The following is a 17,995-nucleotide window of genomic DNA, read 5'->3' as shown; positions in this document are numbered from 1 at the left end:
TTTAAAATTGTACAGTCAGAAGAGAAAGGAAGTTATATCTTCCTACTCCCTTCTACTTTTCAGTGGAATTTGGCATTCCAGTCGTCACCAATAACTACATTTTTTTTTGTCTCCCTAGTCCACCCACCTTCACCAACTTCCATAATACCTCAGACTTAGGGAAATGTACTGTTAGGAAAATGGGGATAGATACTGGACCTAGATCCTACTCCTCTGTATAGAAGTTGAGTTTTTCTGAAAAGTCAGTGGTGATTCACCCAGCACAGTTTCAATAGAAGCTTGTAACTAACAATGCAGATTTGAGATTAAGATGAGACATTTCTCTGGGAAGACCTAAACTTTTTGAATGTGTCTTTACACCAGTCCTGAGAAGTGCACATAACCCAGAGGTGCATTCTTCTAAGGGAAGAACTCAGGAAAAACATAAGCTAAACTTTGCCCCATCCTAACATGTTCTAGAATAAGCAACCGTAAACTTCAGTACTTAATTTCTCCCAGAATAGAGTATAAATAATAGATTCATAAATATAGGAAGAAGAAACTGGTGAAAGCTACAAGTTTCTAGAGTTAGACTCATTTGCTTAGTCTGAGATTGCTGAAACTTGACATTTAGAGAGTAATAGTATTCCCTACCTGTGCAAAAACAAGTTTATTCTTAGAGAAAAACCATTAAAGAAGTGGCCGTTCCAGAAAAAAATAATTTTTCAGGATATGATATAGCCTTGCAACACATTTTTAATGTAGTGTTACCAAAATCTGCCATTTGAGTTGAAATTCTAGTGAAAAAGTTAATGCTCAAAACTAACCGACTTCTCTGCCTTCTTCCAAACTTTCTTCCAGATTCCTTCTAAGAGAAACTCTCTGTTTAAATAGACATATATCTTATGTTTTCATGAAGTTCATTCCTCAGAAAGACAGCCCAAAAGGAAAAGAAAAGAAAACTATATGCTTATATTACCTTGTTTGACTCCCATGATATCAAAGACATTGATAAACTTTATAAGAAAAACATGATGTCCTTACACAGATTTAATTGTTAACTGCAATACCTTTTCAAAGTATCTAAGTCAAGTCTTTCAAATGTATAAGGATGATTTAAAAATGAATTCTTACTTCATTAACGTGTGTGTGTGTGTGTGTGTGTGTGTGTGTGTGTGTGTGTGTATGTATGTATTAGAAACCCAATGTTACAGCTGCAGGCACTTCTTCCTTTCTCAAAAACTCCATTTGTCTTCCCTTGAACCTGGCAGATAGTCAATAGCTGTGAAATGATAATCTGCAGGAGATGACTGAGCCCTTCCTCATACAGCATAGAGGTGTCTGATGTACCCAAGGCCCCTTTATACTCTGAGCACGTAATCTCCTGTCCTGTCCTAAGATTAGACCCAAACCAGCTGATAGGTCTTGATTTCCCAATCTCATTGAAGCATGGGCACAATAAATAAGTATTTTAAGGCCTCTAATAATATGGAAGGGCAGATCCTGCCTCTGATAAGACCAGAAAAATCTTTACTCTGCTCCAGAAAGTCAAGGCACCATAGAATCTCTTAGTTCCCAGTGCTACATACAGCTTTTAGCTCCAATTGTACAGTAGCAATCAATTCTCCTAGCCATTTATCCAACAAATATTTATTGTGCATCTGTTATGTGTTAGGTATTGTGCTAGATGATAGAGACACGAATGAGAACAAGTCAGAAAAGGCCTCTGAAGTCACAAAGAACAGAAGAAAGTGAGAATAAGTAATAGATAAACAAATAAGATAATGTCAGGAAAATAAGTGCTTTAAAGGAGAGAAAACAGGGTAGTTAGTAAAGAGTACTTTGGTATGTGGGGTTTCCTTTAAAAGTCCTCTCTGAGTAGGTGACATTTGGGCTGAGATGGAATGCAAGCCACACCAGGAGTCCAGGTAAGAGCCATCTCCCAATTATCAGGGCAGGAAGGGCAAAGTAAGGTTCTATAAGACCCCAGTACTTTTCTGCAGCCTCTGCCTCCCAAACATCAGATCTCATGAACATTGACCTACTGATCTACTCCACTGTGCCACACCTGTTATACCTCCAAACTCCTCCAATGTTGAGTGCAAGCCCTAAGAATTCACAGCTCTGTCAGAACAGTCACCATTCCAGGTCCAACACTAATGCTAATTATCAACACTCCAAGAACGACATCAGCTTTATTGTACAAGTCTATGTAGAAATGGTCTTTGGGTGTCTCCCCAGCCAGGAGTTAGAGCTGTGCTCAAATCACAATTACAGGAAGATGCTGACACAAGAAATGGGGAGAAATTGATGTTGTCTAGGACCTGAATTCACTCTCTTCTAGAAGCCAGGCCACATTCATGCTGTTGGAGTATGAGACACTTAAAATAAATACTTTCTATTTTTAATCAGCTAGCTTGAGTTACTCTCTGTTACTTACAATAAAAAATATTAACAATAGGAGGAGATCCAAGATGGTGGAGTAGATAAACGCTGTGCTTGCTTCATCCCATGAACACATCAAAGTTACAACTAAATTACGGCACAGCAAACTGGAGAACCATCTGAAATTAGCTGAACAGAAGTTTTGTAACTAAGGATATGAAGAAGCCATGTCGAGACTGGTAGGAGGGGAGGACACGTGAAACAGGCTGGTCCCACATGCACCTTTGGGAGTTGAGGATCTGGAGAGCTATCTCAGCCACAGAGATCCCCACAATGGAGCAAGGGACTCCAGCCCCCCACAGCAGGCTCCCCAGCCTGGAGTACCAGTGCCAGGAAGAGGAGTCTCCACAGCTTCTCGCGGTGAAAACCAGTGGGATTCTGACCATCCAGGTGGGACAGAAGGCTGCAGGAAACCCAGATGTCCTCTAAAGGGCCCACCCTGGGTGCCAGTGGACGGCTGCTGAGTCTGGGGACATCGGAGACATATAGGGAGACTGAGTTGCGTAACTTCAAGGTAGGGACTGGAGGGAGAGTCCCCATTTGCCCTGGGTGAGGCCTTCCTCCCATGTAGCCAGCAGGCAGGCACCATCTTTCCTGTAGTGAGTCTGCCCCCACAGGCCAAATCTGAACCTGATTGGCCTGGTGAACTCTGCTGATCCACCAAGCTGACCGACGGAGACCCTGCTTCACCCAACTTGCATTCCAAAGGCTTATTAGCGGCTAAACCTTATGGCAGCTGGCAGGTGGCAGCAGGCCTCAGAGTGTCCTGGCTTTTTGCGGAGCTACCCCAGACCGGGTAATGGTGGCAGCCACTATGTGTTTGAACTTTGGCCTCTCCCATGCACCTCAAGGTACAACACAGGCAGCAACCAACTGTGAATCTCTTTGTAGCTCCTACCAGGTACTTCCAGTGACTGGCCTGGAAGTACCTGGTAGGAGCTACAGTGGCTAACCTGGGCCTGCACTAGAGCCCCTTCCAAGAGGCCCCAGAACCGACATACTTGGAGGTTGGCTTCAGACCACAGCAGAGCATCACCCAATTAGCCCTACAAGCATCACACAAAAAGGGTGGTTTCAACAGGCACCAGAGCCCACAGGGGTGATTCCCACTTCATGGAGTAAGACCACTGCACAGCAGTCCATAAGCTATGGAGATGGACAAACCCCACACAGCCAGTCAGCCAAAGGGTCAATCCGACCCACTGGCATGCCAATATCAAGCAAGGCTCAACTACAACAGGAAGGCACACACAACCTACACAAGGGACACTACTGGAGCACCTGGCTCGTGTGACCAGGGAGACTGTGCCACTGGTCCTCACAGGACACCTACTACATAAGGCCACCAGGCAAGACTGAGAGACATAGCAACCCTATATAATACATATAAGCAAACACAGAGAGGCAGCCAATATGAGGAAACAAAGAAATATGTACCAAATGAAGGAATGGGAGAAAAATCCAGAAAAAGAACAAAACAAAATGGAAGCCAGCAACCTACCAGATACAGAATTCAAAACAATGGTTATAAGAATGTTCAAGGAACTTAGTGAGCACTTCAACAAAGAGATTACAAGCTTAAAAAAGGACAGAGAAACCATAAAAAAGGAACCAGTCAGAAATGAAGAATACAATAACTGAAATGAAGAATGCACTAAAAGGAATCACCAGCAGACTAGATGAGAATCGAATCAGAGATCTGAAGACAAAGCAGCATAAAGCACCCAATTGGAACAGCAAAAAGAAAAAAGAATCCAAAAAAATGAGGATGGTTTAAGAGACCTCTGGGACAACATCAAGCATAACAATATTCACTTCATAGGGGTACCAGAAGGAGAAGAGAGAAAGCAAGGGATTGAGAATGTATTTGAAGAAATAATGACTGAAAACTTTCCTAACCTGGTGAAGGAAATAAGACGTACAAGCCCAGGAAGTGCAGAGAGCCCCAAACAACATGAACCCAAACAGGAAACAGGCCCACACCAAGACATATAATTATAATTAAAATGGCAAAGGTTAAAGACAAAGAGAGAATCCCAAAAGCAGCAAGAGAAAGACAAGTGGTGACTTATAAGGGAGCTCCCATATGATTGTCAGCTGACTTGTCAAAAGAAACTTTGTAGGCCAGAAGGAATTGGCATGAAATATTGAAAGTGATGAAAAACAAGGACCTACAACAAAAATTACTCTACCCAGCAAAGCTATCATTTAGAATCAAAAAACAGATAAAGAGCTTTCCAGACAAGAAAAAGCTAATGGAGTTCATCACCACCAAACCAGTATTACAAAGAATGTTAGAGGGACTTCTTTAATGCTGGAAAAATAAAAAGATATAAAATGGCAATAACTAACATATCTATCAACAATCACTTTAAGTATAAATGGATTATATGCTACAATTAAAAACATAAGGTGACAGAAAGGATTAAAAAACAAACCCTTACATATGGTCTCTGCAAACAACTTCAGATTGAAAGACACACACTGACTGAAAGTAAAGGGATGGGAAAAAGATATTTCATTAAAAAGGAAATAAAGAAACAAACAAAGTTGGAGTAACAATACTTATACCAGACAAAATAAAATGTAAAACAAAGGCTATAACAAGAGACAAAGAATGACCCAGTAATCCCATTTCTGGGTATTTATCTGAAGAAACTAAAAACACTACTTCAGGAGACATGTGCATCGGTATGTTCATTGCAGCACTGTTTACAATGGCCAAGATATGGAGGCAGCCTGGGTGTCCATCGATGGAAGAATGGATAAAGAGCAAGTGGTACATATATACAATGGAATATTTGCTTGGCCAGGGAAGGGAATGGGTTCTTACCATCGCAGCAGCATGGATGGACCTGGAGTGCTGTGCTGAGTGGAGTGTAAAACAAAGAAAGACAGATGCAATGTGATTAGCTTATATGTGGAATCTAAATAACAAAATAAATGCAGAAAACAGAAACAAACTCATAGATACAGAGAAACATTTTGATGGTTGCCAGATGGGAAGGGGGTTGGGGGTGGTTGAAAAGGGAGAAGGGATTAAAAAGTACAAATTGGTAGTTACAAAGCAGTAATGGGGGTGTAAAGTAAAGCATACAGAATATAGACAATAATGTGGTAATAACTATGTATAGTGCCAGGTGGATACTAGACTAGTCAGGAGGTTCACTTCTTAAATTATATAAATGTCTAACCACTATACTCTGTACACCTGAAATTAATATATAATAATATTGAATGTCAACTGTAATTGAAAAATTAAGTGAAGGGGGACAAAAGGTAAAGGGAAATAGAAGGTTCAAATTTCCAGGTATAAAACAAATAAGTCATGGGGATGTAATGTACAGCATGGGGAATATAGTCAATAACATTGTGATAGCGTGGTACAGTGTCTGGTGGTTGCTGGACTTATCATGGTGATCACTCCTTTAGGTATACAAATGTTAAACAACTATGGTGTACACCTGAAACCGATATGATATTGTATGTTAGCTATATTTTTTAATACCAATCTAAACAAAAATTAACTATAACACTTTCTCCACTTTTCACTGTACCATACAAGTGTTTCTATTTAATGGCAGTTCTGAACTATGCACCCAGTGATTCAGTATAATGATGAGTGGCCACACATGGTCAGCGTTCCCATGCATTTTCTTCCTGATGGTAGAGAAGTTTCACTAGACAGTCTGTCATTCTTAGTGTCTTATACTGTTTTCCAAATATAATACTGGAAGCATCTAGCTCTCAAATTGCCCAGCTGTTATTTATATCATAGCTTTCATCTGATGGCCATCCTTTTGATAATAATGTGTTCATTTTCCTGGTTCTGTCAATATTTGCCTTGATATCATTGATTATTTCTAATAGGGTGCTACTGGAGCAAATACCAATGATCTATTCATTGATCAGTAATAATGTGTAAAAGAAACGTCACATTTTCCTTTCCACTGGTTAATTTAGTTCAGTGTATTTGATAGACTACAATTATAGACTACATCAACTTTAATCTCATGTACAAATATATAATAAAACAAAATCAGGAATAGATTTTGTTTACAAATAATTTCCCTCTGTAATAATTTCAAAAACTACCAGAATAAACCTCTAACATTCCTTTTGGTGCTAACTCTAAAAGGAATGTTATGGGTTTTTAAAGTTCTCTGATGTAATCCCTTGTGGTTATATTCAATTATCTCTACTAAAGAGTAACACACCCATTTCTTTCTATGGCTGTCTTATCATGTGTTTAAGTGTTGTCTACAATCCAGGTATTGCCTGCATTTTGATGTTCCTTCACAGACGTGGCAGTCCATGCGTTAGGGAATGTGTTTTGAGTACCATGGGGTGATCTGCAGGACTGGAGAGGTGACCTTCCTGAGAAGCTCTGTGTCAGCATGGTCCTCGCTGATCTGTAGCAGGTCCCAGCTGACCAGGCAGATATTGGAGAAAAATAGCCAAAGCATTATGCAAAGCTACCAAAAACCAAACACACACAAAACAACCAACATAATAACCTATATACAAATGGAAGCAAGAGAAAGGACAGAAAAGCTGAGAATAAACAAGAAATGTGGAAACCTTTCAGTTTTAAAACTGGATGTAGAAATTTAAAATAAGTTTACCAAGAGGCAGCAAAGACAGCATGATGGCCGAGGAAATGCTACGAGTTGGAATGTCTAACCAGCCATTTATTTACATGAATGGGACCTCTAGCTATCCTTTGATGTTCTGAAGCTCAGAAGCTCCAGCTAGCATCAGGAGTCTTTATGAAAATCATACATGTTGGAGAAACAAAGTAAATGGCTTGACTTCAATATTTGTTTATAGAAATAGCAGTGCTGTTTATCATGTGACCTGCAATGCTTTAAGTTGGCTGGTCTCATAAAGCCTACTGGGAACATTCTAAAAACTTATTTGGGTAAGATACAGAACCTCCTTGAATGTTAAAAAATGCTCAGGCTGCAACAGTGTTTGAATCATCTATCTATTACTGTGGAACAAAATGCTCCAAAACTTAATGACTTAAAAATATAAGCCATTTTGTTTGCCGATGAGTCAGTGAGTCAGCAGTTTAGGCTGGCTCATCCGGGCAGTTCTCGTGTTGCTTTTGCCAGGTCAGTCACATGGCAGCAGGAACTGGTCGGCTCGGCTGAGGCGGCACGCTGTGTGGCTTCACGGACGTATCTGGCAGTGGGTGCCGCCTGTCAGCTGGGCTCCATGTCTCCAGGCCGTGTGCTCTGGCTCCTTCCCAGGGCAGCAGCAGCAGTGCCAGGATGCCAAGAGCAGGCACTGTGAGGCCTCTCAAAGTCTAGGTTCAAAGTCACACCATTCTGCCACATTCTACCAGCCAAAGCAAATAACAAAGCCAGTCCCAGGATTAAGGAGTGGGGAAACAGAACCTACTTCTCATGGGAGGAGGAGAAAAGTCACATTGCGAAGGGGCGTGTATACAAAGTGGGAGGAATTTATGAGCCATCTTTACAAACAATCATCTATGATATCCTTAATGCATTTTTCCTCACACCTGAGGGGGCTAGCTCCCAATAAAAAAACAACTGGCATTTAAAGAAAAGGTGCTGAACCTTACTAACTTTGGAAATGGTATTTTGCTTAGAAAGTGTAGGACAAAAGATAACAGGAAAGGTGCATAAACACTGTGCTTCCTGTGGGGGTGGGGGTTAGTAATACTGTACTGGTAGGTCTACTGAGACTGAGCGAATAAATAAAGGCATGGCAGATGGGGGGGGGCAGCCAGGTGTGTCACTGCTGGAGAAGGAGGCTACCGAGGGGGGGCGGGCAGGCTAACAAACCTTGTGGCCCTGGGTTAGATTTGGAGACATAGGGAAGAAATCATATTTAGCTTAACATAGATACAGATGGATAGATACACAGCTATAGATATCTGCATATACATATGTGTGCATGTATGTCAATACACATACATATGTTTCTAGCTGTGGCCCTTGAGGGGACTTACTAGCAATGACAGTCCTATAGCAAGAAGCACACCAAGGGCCTACATCTTTCTTTCTATGTCATTCTTCAATTAAGGAACCAGTGCTCTTTGGAGAAATGGCTGGGGCAGGGAATATACAGGACGAGCCTGGAGCATTTTGTAGTGCCAGAAAGGAAGGAAATGTTGAAAAAACAATGCGAGCACGTCAAAAGGACGCAGGAGCCAACCTAAAGAGCTCCCAGTGGCCAAAGCTGGAACAATTCAAGCAAAAAAACATAAATACGGTTATTGGGTTATAATCCAAAACATAAAATCAATATCCATGAGTTTGTACTTATATAAAGAAATGATTAAATACATAAGTGGGGGAGAAGAGACAAATCTACCGTACAAAAGAATTCCAAAAACTTTACATAGCTACTCTTCCTCTGAAGGACGCAGCTTAACTCCCCAACCCTTGAGAGTGCACTGTGCATAGTGACCTGCTTCCAAAGAATAAACAGGAAAGGAGAAAAAGTGACTTCCCAGTGGAAAAGCCTGGCAAGCACTGCCTCAGGCAGACGATCAAGGCTAACATCATCTGAGAAGTCGTGCTGGTAACGTGAGCCTTGGTGTGATTAACGACAGGGGCATTTCACCTGTATGGTCATCCTTTCAAAATCCCATAACCCTCGTCTAAGCATAAGAAGACCATCAGACAGTACCCCTCCAAACGTCCAAGTCGTTCAAATCAAGGAGAAACAGTCATAGACTAGAGGTGGCTGGGGAGACATGAGGACTGAGTGTAATGCGATATCCTGGAACAGAAAAACGACATTAGGCCCAAACTAGCGAAATATAAATAAAGTATGGAGTCTAGTTCATGTACCAATGTTGGGTCCTTAGTTGTCACAAACTTACATTGTAATGAAACATGTTGATAACAGGGGAAACTGGATGAGGGTTTATCAGGAACTCGCTATGCTGTCTTTGCAACCTTTCCATAACTCTAAAAGCTTATAAAACAAACAAACAAACCAATAAACAAACAAACTCTTGGGGAATTCTTGTAGTTTCCTGTTCTGTCGTTTAAACTTTATTTCCACCTGCTTTCCCATCTTTCCATCCTGCAAACTTGGAGTCTCTTAATCTGCCCTTTGGGATTGAAAAAGTCTGGATGACACATTGACCTTCAAATATACATACATATATATATATATATATATATGTCACACATATATATGTGTGTATATACATACACACACACACATACTTATATATCTATGTGTGTGTGTATGTATATATATTTAAATACATATATTCGCACATACGCATATACACTTGAAACGCACAAACACACATATATATGCATATACACACATATGTGTGTATAAAAATAAATACACCAAAGATTAAAAGTCCTCTGCATAGCCTATTAGGCTTTTCTTTAATAAGAATAGTTTTACATGCTGCTCAGAAACCTATTTTCTTCATGAAATATATTTATGAAGCTTCAAAGCCCCACATAGGCGTAGACCCCCTTCCAAGTATCTGAATCTTTTTTTTCTACTAAAGACAGTCCCTAAATTGTGTAAACTTCAGGCTCCACAAAACCTGGATTCACCTGCTCCCACGTGCATTAATAGATACCTGTGTTATCATTTTTAATGCCAGAAAGTATCATAGTATTTTACTCCATGTATGGACCATTCTTTTTAAAATCGATCCCTTAAAGAGATGTCTAGTGTTTCTAATTCTTTGAAATATCATCCCGTACCTCAGCTTGGCTGTCAGCCAGCATCACTTGACGATGCTTTCTCTGTGCCCTGAAGCCCGACCCTCACTCCAGGCTCCTGGGTAGTGCTCCTCCTCTGCGGCTTGGCCCTCTAATGGTCTTGAGGAGAGAACTGGGCGTAAGTTTGAGACAATACAAAATAAGTATGGGTTCTTGAGAAGGAAATCAGTGAAGCTGTATTTTGTTGAATATTATTATGACAATCATTTTATCAAAACATTAGTATGGTGTAAGTGCTCTGTGCAAATGTAACTCTCAGAATAACTAGAAATAGGGAAACTATAACAGATCTGAGACACCCTGTAATGGGAGCCGCAATCCCAAGGGGAAAAGATTCCTTTATAAGAGAAACAATCTTTGAAATAGAAAATATAAACAAACAAATAATGAGGAATAGAGACATGGTCTACAGAGAGGGCAGGGGTGAGGTATGTTGGTGGGCATACTTTAGAAAGGCACCCTCGTAAGCTTCCCCATTGCTTTATTCCTCCAGTGATAACAAGAGGCCGCCTTATGTACCTGGATAGGAATTTGACATTGAAGCACGCAGAAAGTAGACAAAGAGTTTAGAAGAAAGCAAATTCATGCAGCAGCTTGACGGACGGTTTCAGCGTTTGGGGATGAAGCTGCGTACCTCACTCATTGCACACCAGACAACATGCAGGGGTTGTGCAGCTCTGGGCAGGATCACAACTGAAGGACAGCCAGTCCCAGGAAGGGCAAGGCAAACCTGCAAGGATAAGAGGGGACTCCCTCTTCCTGAGGACTGCAGACAGAAAGAGTGGTGATCAGAAAAAGAGTTGCACACATGGGACTTGAATGGCCAGTGTGGCACGGTGAGAAGGGCTGGGGGAGAGCGGCAACTGGAAGCAGAGCCCTGAATTCAACTCCCATCTCTGCGGTTTACTTGCTCTGTGCCCTTGGATAAGGCACTTAACCTCTGGGATAATAGCTTATGTGCCATCTTACAACATTTTGGTCAACAACGGACCACACATACCACGGTGTTCTCATAAGATTATAATGGCGATGAAAAATTCCTATGTGGTGCCATAATGTCATCATAGCCAAGGTTACATTGTAGCGCAAAGCATTACTCATGTGTTCATGGTGATGCTGGTGTAAACAAACCTACTGCGCTGCCAGTGGATAAAAATATAGCGCATATAATTATGTATAGTACATACTATTGGTAATGATAATAAATGACTATATAACATAATATTGATGATAATAAATGACTATGTTACTGGTTTATGTATTTACTACACTATACTTTTTGTTATTTTAGAGTGTACTCTACTTATAAAAAAAAAGTTTGCTTTCAAATGGTATGCAATGTCATTGTGGCAGAGCTACAAACATCTGGTGTTTACTGCGTCTCTTGATTGCATCATTTTAACTTGTGTTTGATTTAACTTCATATTGTTTTGTACATTACCGTGCTGTACAGGCTTGTAACCTAGGGGCAATAAGCTATCCCATAGGCCTGGGTGTGCAGTGGGCTGCACCATGCAGGCGTGTGTAAGTGCACTCTGCGATGGCCACACAATGACGCAACTGCCTAACAACGCCTTTCTCAGACTGTATCCCCATCACTAAGCAAAGCATGACTGTAGAGTGTTAAGTACAATGCCTGTCACTTAGTGTGTGTACATGAGGGTGGTATTATTTTAAATGATGTTAATATTAATAGATCTAAATGAATTGTTCCTTCTCCTGTTTCCATCTGATACTGGCTTCTTTATTTCCCCAGGCCTCAAGTCATCCCTGTGGTTTCTCAAAAAAGATCAATTTTTCAGTAATTCTGGGCATATCCTTACTCATTAGATTTATTCACAATAGCTACTATTTCTTTGCAAAGATATAATTGAAAAAGGTCTGGTAGCTCTTGCATTTATAAAACATAAACTTGCATGGACACTGTTGAAGAGGCACTGCTCCCAGTTCACTCATAGTCATTACTGCCCCCCGCCCCCGCCCCCGCCAGTTCTGGAACAATAATGGACAGTCTTCTACTCATCTCTACAGTATCAATCAGATGTTAGAGTTAAAAGATATGTGACAATTCAGAGGTTTCTAAAGAAGTTAAACATAGAATTCCCGTGTAACCCAGCAATCCACTCCTCAGCATATATCCCAAAGAACTGAACACAGGGACTCAGACAGACATCTGTATACCAGTGTCCATTTCAGCATTTTTCACAATAACCAAGAGATGGAAACAATTCAAGTATCCATCAACTGATGGCTGGATGAACAAATGTAGCATCTACATACAGTGAAATGTTACTCAGCCACAGTAAGGAATAAAATTCTGACACATGCTACAACATGGATGAACCTTGAAAAAATTATGCTAAGTGAAAGAAGCCAGGCACAAAAGGACAAATATATATAATTCTTAGGCAAATTCATAGAGACAGACAGATGAGAAATAACTAGGGGCTGGGAATAAGGAAAATGGGGAGCTACTGCTTAATGGATACAGAATTTTGAGGGATGATGAAACAATTTGGAAATAGATGGTGGTGATGGTTGCATGACATTGTGATGTAACTAATACCACTTAAAATAGTTAAATGACTAATTTTGTTTTATATATTTTACCACAAAAAGAGGGGGGAAAGATGCATGACAAACCTTTAAAAAAGCACTCTAATTCATCTGTTATAACATAAACATTTCTTCAAATTTTAACATACCTGAAATCGAATTTGTTTTGCAATCAGTGGTGTCTTACACTTGCTGTCTGCCAGGCAGTAGTTGTGAAATGGAACCATAGCCTGCACACGTTCAAATTTAGCTGTTATTCCCTTTATTATTGGAAGGGTGCTGCTCCTAAACACTTCAGTCAACACAGTGTTCAACAACCACTGAAGGAGGGAAATACAGGTCCTATTTTTTTGTGTCTGAAAACTTGTTACATCTACTGCTAAGTTCAAGAAAGTGCCAGCATGGAAACACAGAATTGGTCAGGCTACGGGTTGGAAAAAAATTCTGGAGGCAGCACTGATGGGCTCTTTGGAGAAATGTGGCTGCACCCATATCTTTGATGACACACAGGATGACAAACAGTGTGGAAAATATGCACAGTGAGGGCTCGCTCTGCACACAAAAAATGTCGGTCAAGATAGTGGGTGCCCGAATATAAACTGTTTTGCAAATACCTTAGCCCATCTATTTTGTTTATGATTTCCGTTTTAAGTATACATACCAAAAAGTCTAAGCAACCTCTATCAATACATACAAAATAAAAATTTTAAGTGATAAGACTTACTGTGACATCGCTTGTTTTTCTTTTAACCTCCCTCTACTTAGGAGTATATAAAATAATATCTTACAAATGAATGGCATGTTAGATTTAATTACAGTAATTGCGGTAATGCAGTAATTGCAACAACCAACCAAAAATTAATACCCTTAATATATGAAACACCCCTACAATGCAATAGAAAAATATAAACAAACCAACTTTTAAAAGTGGGCAAAAAAAAAAGAACGAGCAGTTCACAAAAAAATTTAATGACCATCCAACTTCGTGGAAAGATGGTTAGCCTCATAAGGCTGGAGCTGCAGTGTTGATGGAAGAAACTGACTTCCGACTCACATTTCCAGGGGGAAGGACTGCCTAAGAGTCGCACTCCGGGTCTTCTCCCCTCCCCAGGGGCTCATCTAATTGGTGAGTTTGGGAAAGGGAACTAGAGGTGGGCAGTTCAACCACTTTCTTTTTCTCTTTAGGATGTAACTGTCCTCCGAATCACAAATTCTCTACTTCTCCATGTGTTTTCCAGGGAGAGATGGCCAGTGGCAGAAGGTCTTTCTGCCTGTGATAAAAGTGGGGAAGATTAATGGTAGGGTATTTGAAAAACTTGTCATCCTGAATGTAGGCCATGCTGTCCACTAGCTTTATCAATAGTGTTGGTCATATTCTCCCCTTCTTGATTCTTGCATCTGCCTCTTAATTAATTCTAAGTTAGGCAAGAAGGTAAGGTGGTGTTATTAATCCTCTCAAGTTTCATCAATGCATTATTAAGCAGCTGCAAATAAAAATGAGGGAAACGGTATTTTGCACATATTGGTAAAAAAATAAATACATAAATAATAGTGTTGGCCGGTGTTAAGAAATCAATTTCCATACACTGTTTTGGAGAATACAAGTTGATAAAGGTTTTGGGAGAATTTGGAATTGATATTTACATATTTAAATATGCACACATGTGACCTGGCAATTCTACTTCCTCAAGTACTCAGACGTGAACAGGGTTATTTGTATACAGATATTCATAACATGGGTGTGTAATAGTGAAAAAGTAACCATAGCCATACTTTTATTTCTCTAGTTAATCAGACACGATCATGGCTACTTTTTATGCAGAAATACTACAGAATAATTCAGAACAGGGGGTGGGCCAACTGGGCCATGGGCTAAACCTGGCCTGTTTTTACAAATAAAGCCTTATTGGAACACAACCTTGTTCCTAAGTTGATGTATTTTCTAAGGCTGATTTTGTGCCATATGATGATAGAGTTCAGTGATTGCAACCAAGGCCACATGGCCTGCGAAGTCTAAAATATTTATTATCTTGCCTTTAAAGATGCTTGCCAGCCTCTGATTTAGAAGAATGAAGTGGATCAGTTTAGACTGATAGGCTCTGAGGCCTATCTTAAAAAAAAAAAAAAAAAAATTCCAATTGAAGACTCATGATTCATTCCTATTAGTGTGAACTCCATCATATAAAAAATCTGTTTGTACGTTTACATAAATGCAATCCAAAACAAACAGAATTTAACTGCTGTTAATTGTTTGTTTTGGATTGCATTTCTGGGCGTATTAATGGGCATATATTCATGTATTCCTTCTGAAAAGTATTGTGTATTGTAGACATCAAGAAGGGCAAAGAAAATGTCTGAATCCATCCAGAGGGTATTCTCGTTGCCTCCTAGCAACTCCTGCCCCTCTACTAAATCTTTGCCTAAGATTCACATTCTGCCAAGAAAAGAACTTCATTTGATTTTCCACCATTTTTACTGGTACTGTGTCCTTCCCATGAGGAGGGCAGAGATGATATTGTTTATTGATTATTAATGAGCTTTGTAAATTTTGCTATGTTAGCTCCCATTGTTTTTCCTCTCTTGAGAACTGTCAGTAAGACTTAATTTATAGATCCTGGTTTTATTTAATTTTGATCAGATAAACTAAAGACAACTTATAATAAATGAGCTGAAAACAAGTAGCCGTACCTTAAGGATCGTGGTAACTGACATTTTTTCTTATTTTGGATAGTTCAAAAAGATGGAAAAATTAAGCTTCAAGAATGAGAATCTGACAATAGTAAATAGTCTTGGATCAGTCCTTCTTCCCCAAAAAAGTTTGACTTTTTTTTCCCTTGCTGATATCAATTATCCTATAAAGCACAAGAAACTAGAAACTAAATTCTCATGCTGAATAATCTTTGGCAGTTTCACCTAAACCATAGGAAGTTTTCTAAAAATATATGCTGCCTCTCCCCCTACTAAAACTAGTTTCCAGTTCTGACTTAAAAAGAGGTAAAAGACATTGGTGGCTATGCACTGCCAGGAAGCAAGAAGCGTATTATTTAATCCTTGAATAAATCTTCTCTCTCTGGGCAGAGCATCACTGTTTATTTGCTATTACAATACATTTGTATAGCACGTCACAACTTACGAAGTGTTTGCCCAAACACTACTCCATCTGTCCAGTAAGAGTCAGGAAATTCTGTGTAATATGTATACTGTCTCATAGATGAGAACTGGCAAGTGTGAAAAGAAGAAATTCAAACTTTCCTTCTCAGAAACATCGAAGTATATATTTTTAACAGTTCAAAGATGTCTTTCCTTTTTTTAATTGCCTTGTCTCAAATGACATCAGAGAAACTTATTTCCATGTGGAATGAACAAGTGTTTGAGATTTCTATTTATGGCTTTAAGAACAGCAAACTACTTTTCGAAGAATGTTAGTGCTAGAGGAAGATAAGAGAACTATCCTCAAAACTTCATCGTATCTAAGTGAGATCATATGGTATCTGTCTTTCTCAGTCTGACATCACTTTGTGAGGGGTGTAAATGTCTAACTATTACATTGCTTTGTACATCTGATACTAAAAAAAAAAAAAAAATTGTATCTCACTATGAGTACATCAGCATCATTAACTAGTTTCATAAGACCAAAATCTTCTGTCTGTAACTTCTCCTAATTCTTACCTTATTCTACTTTCCCATTTGAAAATAAGTTATGTCTTAAAATCATTACATAAAAGGATGACAAAAAACATATACAGTGTCCCAATAAGTGAGAAAAATCAAAGAAACTCAACTCATGGTATTATTATAAAAATATAGGCATTAAGAAAAATACTCTAAAAGGTTGAGTTTCAGAATTGATGAGACAACTGAAAACACATCTTTTAATGCAAGTCTCAGAAAATAATTTGGGGTGAGTGTGTTTTCCTCACCACTCCCTCCCCAGCAACCAAAACTTCAAAAGTATATAAAAAATGGAAAGATAACTTAGGATACTGCAAGTATAATTTGGTAATTTGGGGTAACTAAGTCCCCCTCCCCCCAAAAAAAGGAAAAAAAAGGATGAAGGCATTACAAAAACTAAAACCAATAATTAACGTCTTTAAATACGAAAAGAAACATTAAAAATTAATGAGACCACTTAATGACCTTAGTCTTTGACTTTGTTCCAGGATTAAAATGAAATATTGAAAGAGCATTGCTTCTGCTACTCGTATCTTCATGTAACATCCTATAGATGACCGTTTTCAATATTTTGAGTTACACAGAACATGAGATATACACAGAAATATACATCTGAGATATACATAGAAAAGGAAAGCTAAAGTTAACAAAATCCTAAACCTGTCTGAGTAACTGTTGAACTTATTTTTAATGGTCTTTCACCTTACAAGGTAGACTTCTTTACAAGTCTGTATTCTTAAAACTTAGGGTACAAGGCATGACCTACAGTTTCACCACTATTTGTAGAATAAAGAAAAGTGAAAGGAAAAAAATTTAAAAGGTTGAGGTTGATCCCTAGCGTCTTGGTAAGAAACGTCCATCCTGTAGAGAATTTTGAGACAAACTGACAATTGCCAGGAAGCAAAATCTTAATGAACTGAAAAAACTCTCTGAAGAATGGCAGTTTTGCAGCTTACTTTTTAGAACCAAAGGAATAGACATAAGGAGGGTTACATGGAGTCCACTGGTGGTAGATTAGGGGGATGGGAGAAAGCAAAGTGGGGAAATCTCTGGGTACACATACTTTTACATTGGTGGGTACAAGATAATTAACAATTAACATTTACAGCACATAGAGGTGGTATTCGTGGAACAAGATAACAATATGGGGTTCTGTGGTCTCCTGCTCTGGTGCGGTGGGCTGTGCCCTGAGGGGTCTGGAAAAGGAGGTTGCTGACATTCCAAGAGTATCTTAGATGCAAAAAAAGACAATAGACAGGCTCACTTAAGGTAAAGATTGGCCTTTGCCCAAGTTCCTCATCAGCTTTTCAATTAATAGCTTTAGCAGCCATTGATGATCATTGCCTAGCTTGTCAATTAACTAGGAACCGCGAAATAGTGATATTCTAACACATCTTCTGCATTTATTAACTGGAATAATTCTACCGATTCTTCGCTTTCAATTATTTGACTACCTTGGGGTCAGGCACGATAAATGCTTCTTTCTCTCCAAGTTACCATTTTTTCAGAACAATTCCTCAATATCCAAAGATGACTAAGTTGACTTGTTTTGGTTTTGGTTGCTGTTATCATTTTGAATGTCTAATTCACATTTAATGTGTTTCGATCCA

This window comes from Rhinolophus ferrumequinum, chromosome 2 (genome assembly GCF_004115265.2).
Source record: "Rhinolophus ferrumequinum isolate MPI-CBG mRhiFer1 chromosome 2, mRhiFer1_v1.p, whole genome shotgun sequence".
In the NCBI taxonomy this organism is placed as follows: domain Eukaryota; kingdom Metazoa; phylum Chordata; class Mammalia; order Chiroptera; family Rhinolophidae; genus Rhinolophus; species Rhinolophus ferrumequinum.
The sequence above is the reverse complement of the archived record's forward strand: the minus strand, read 5'-3'. Positions refer to the sequence as shown.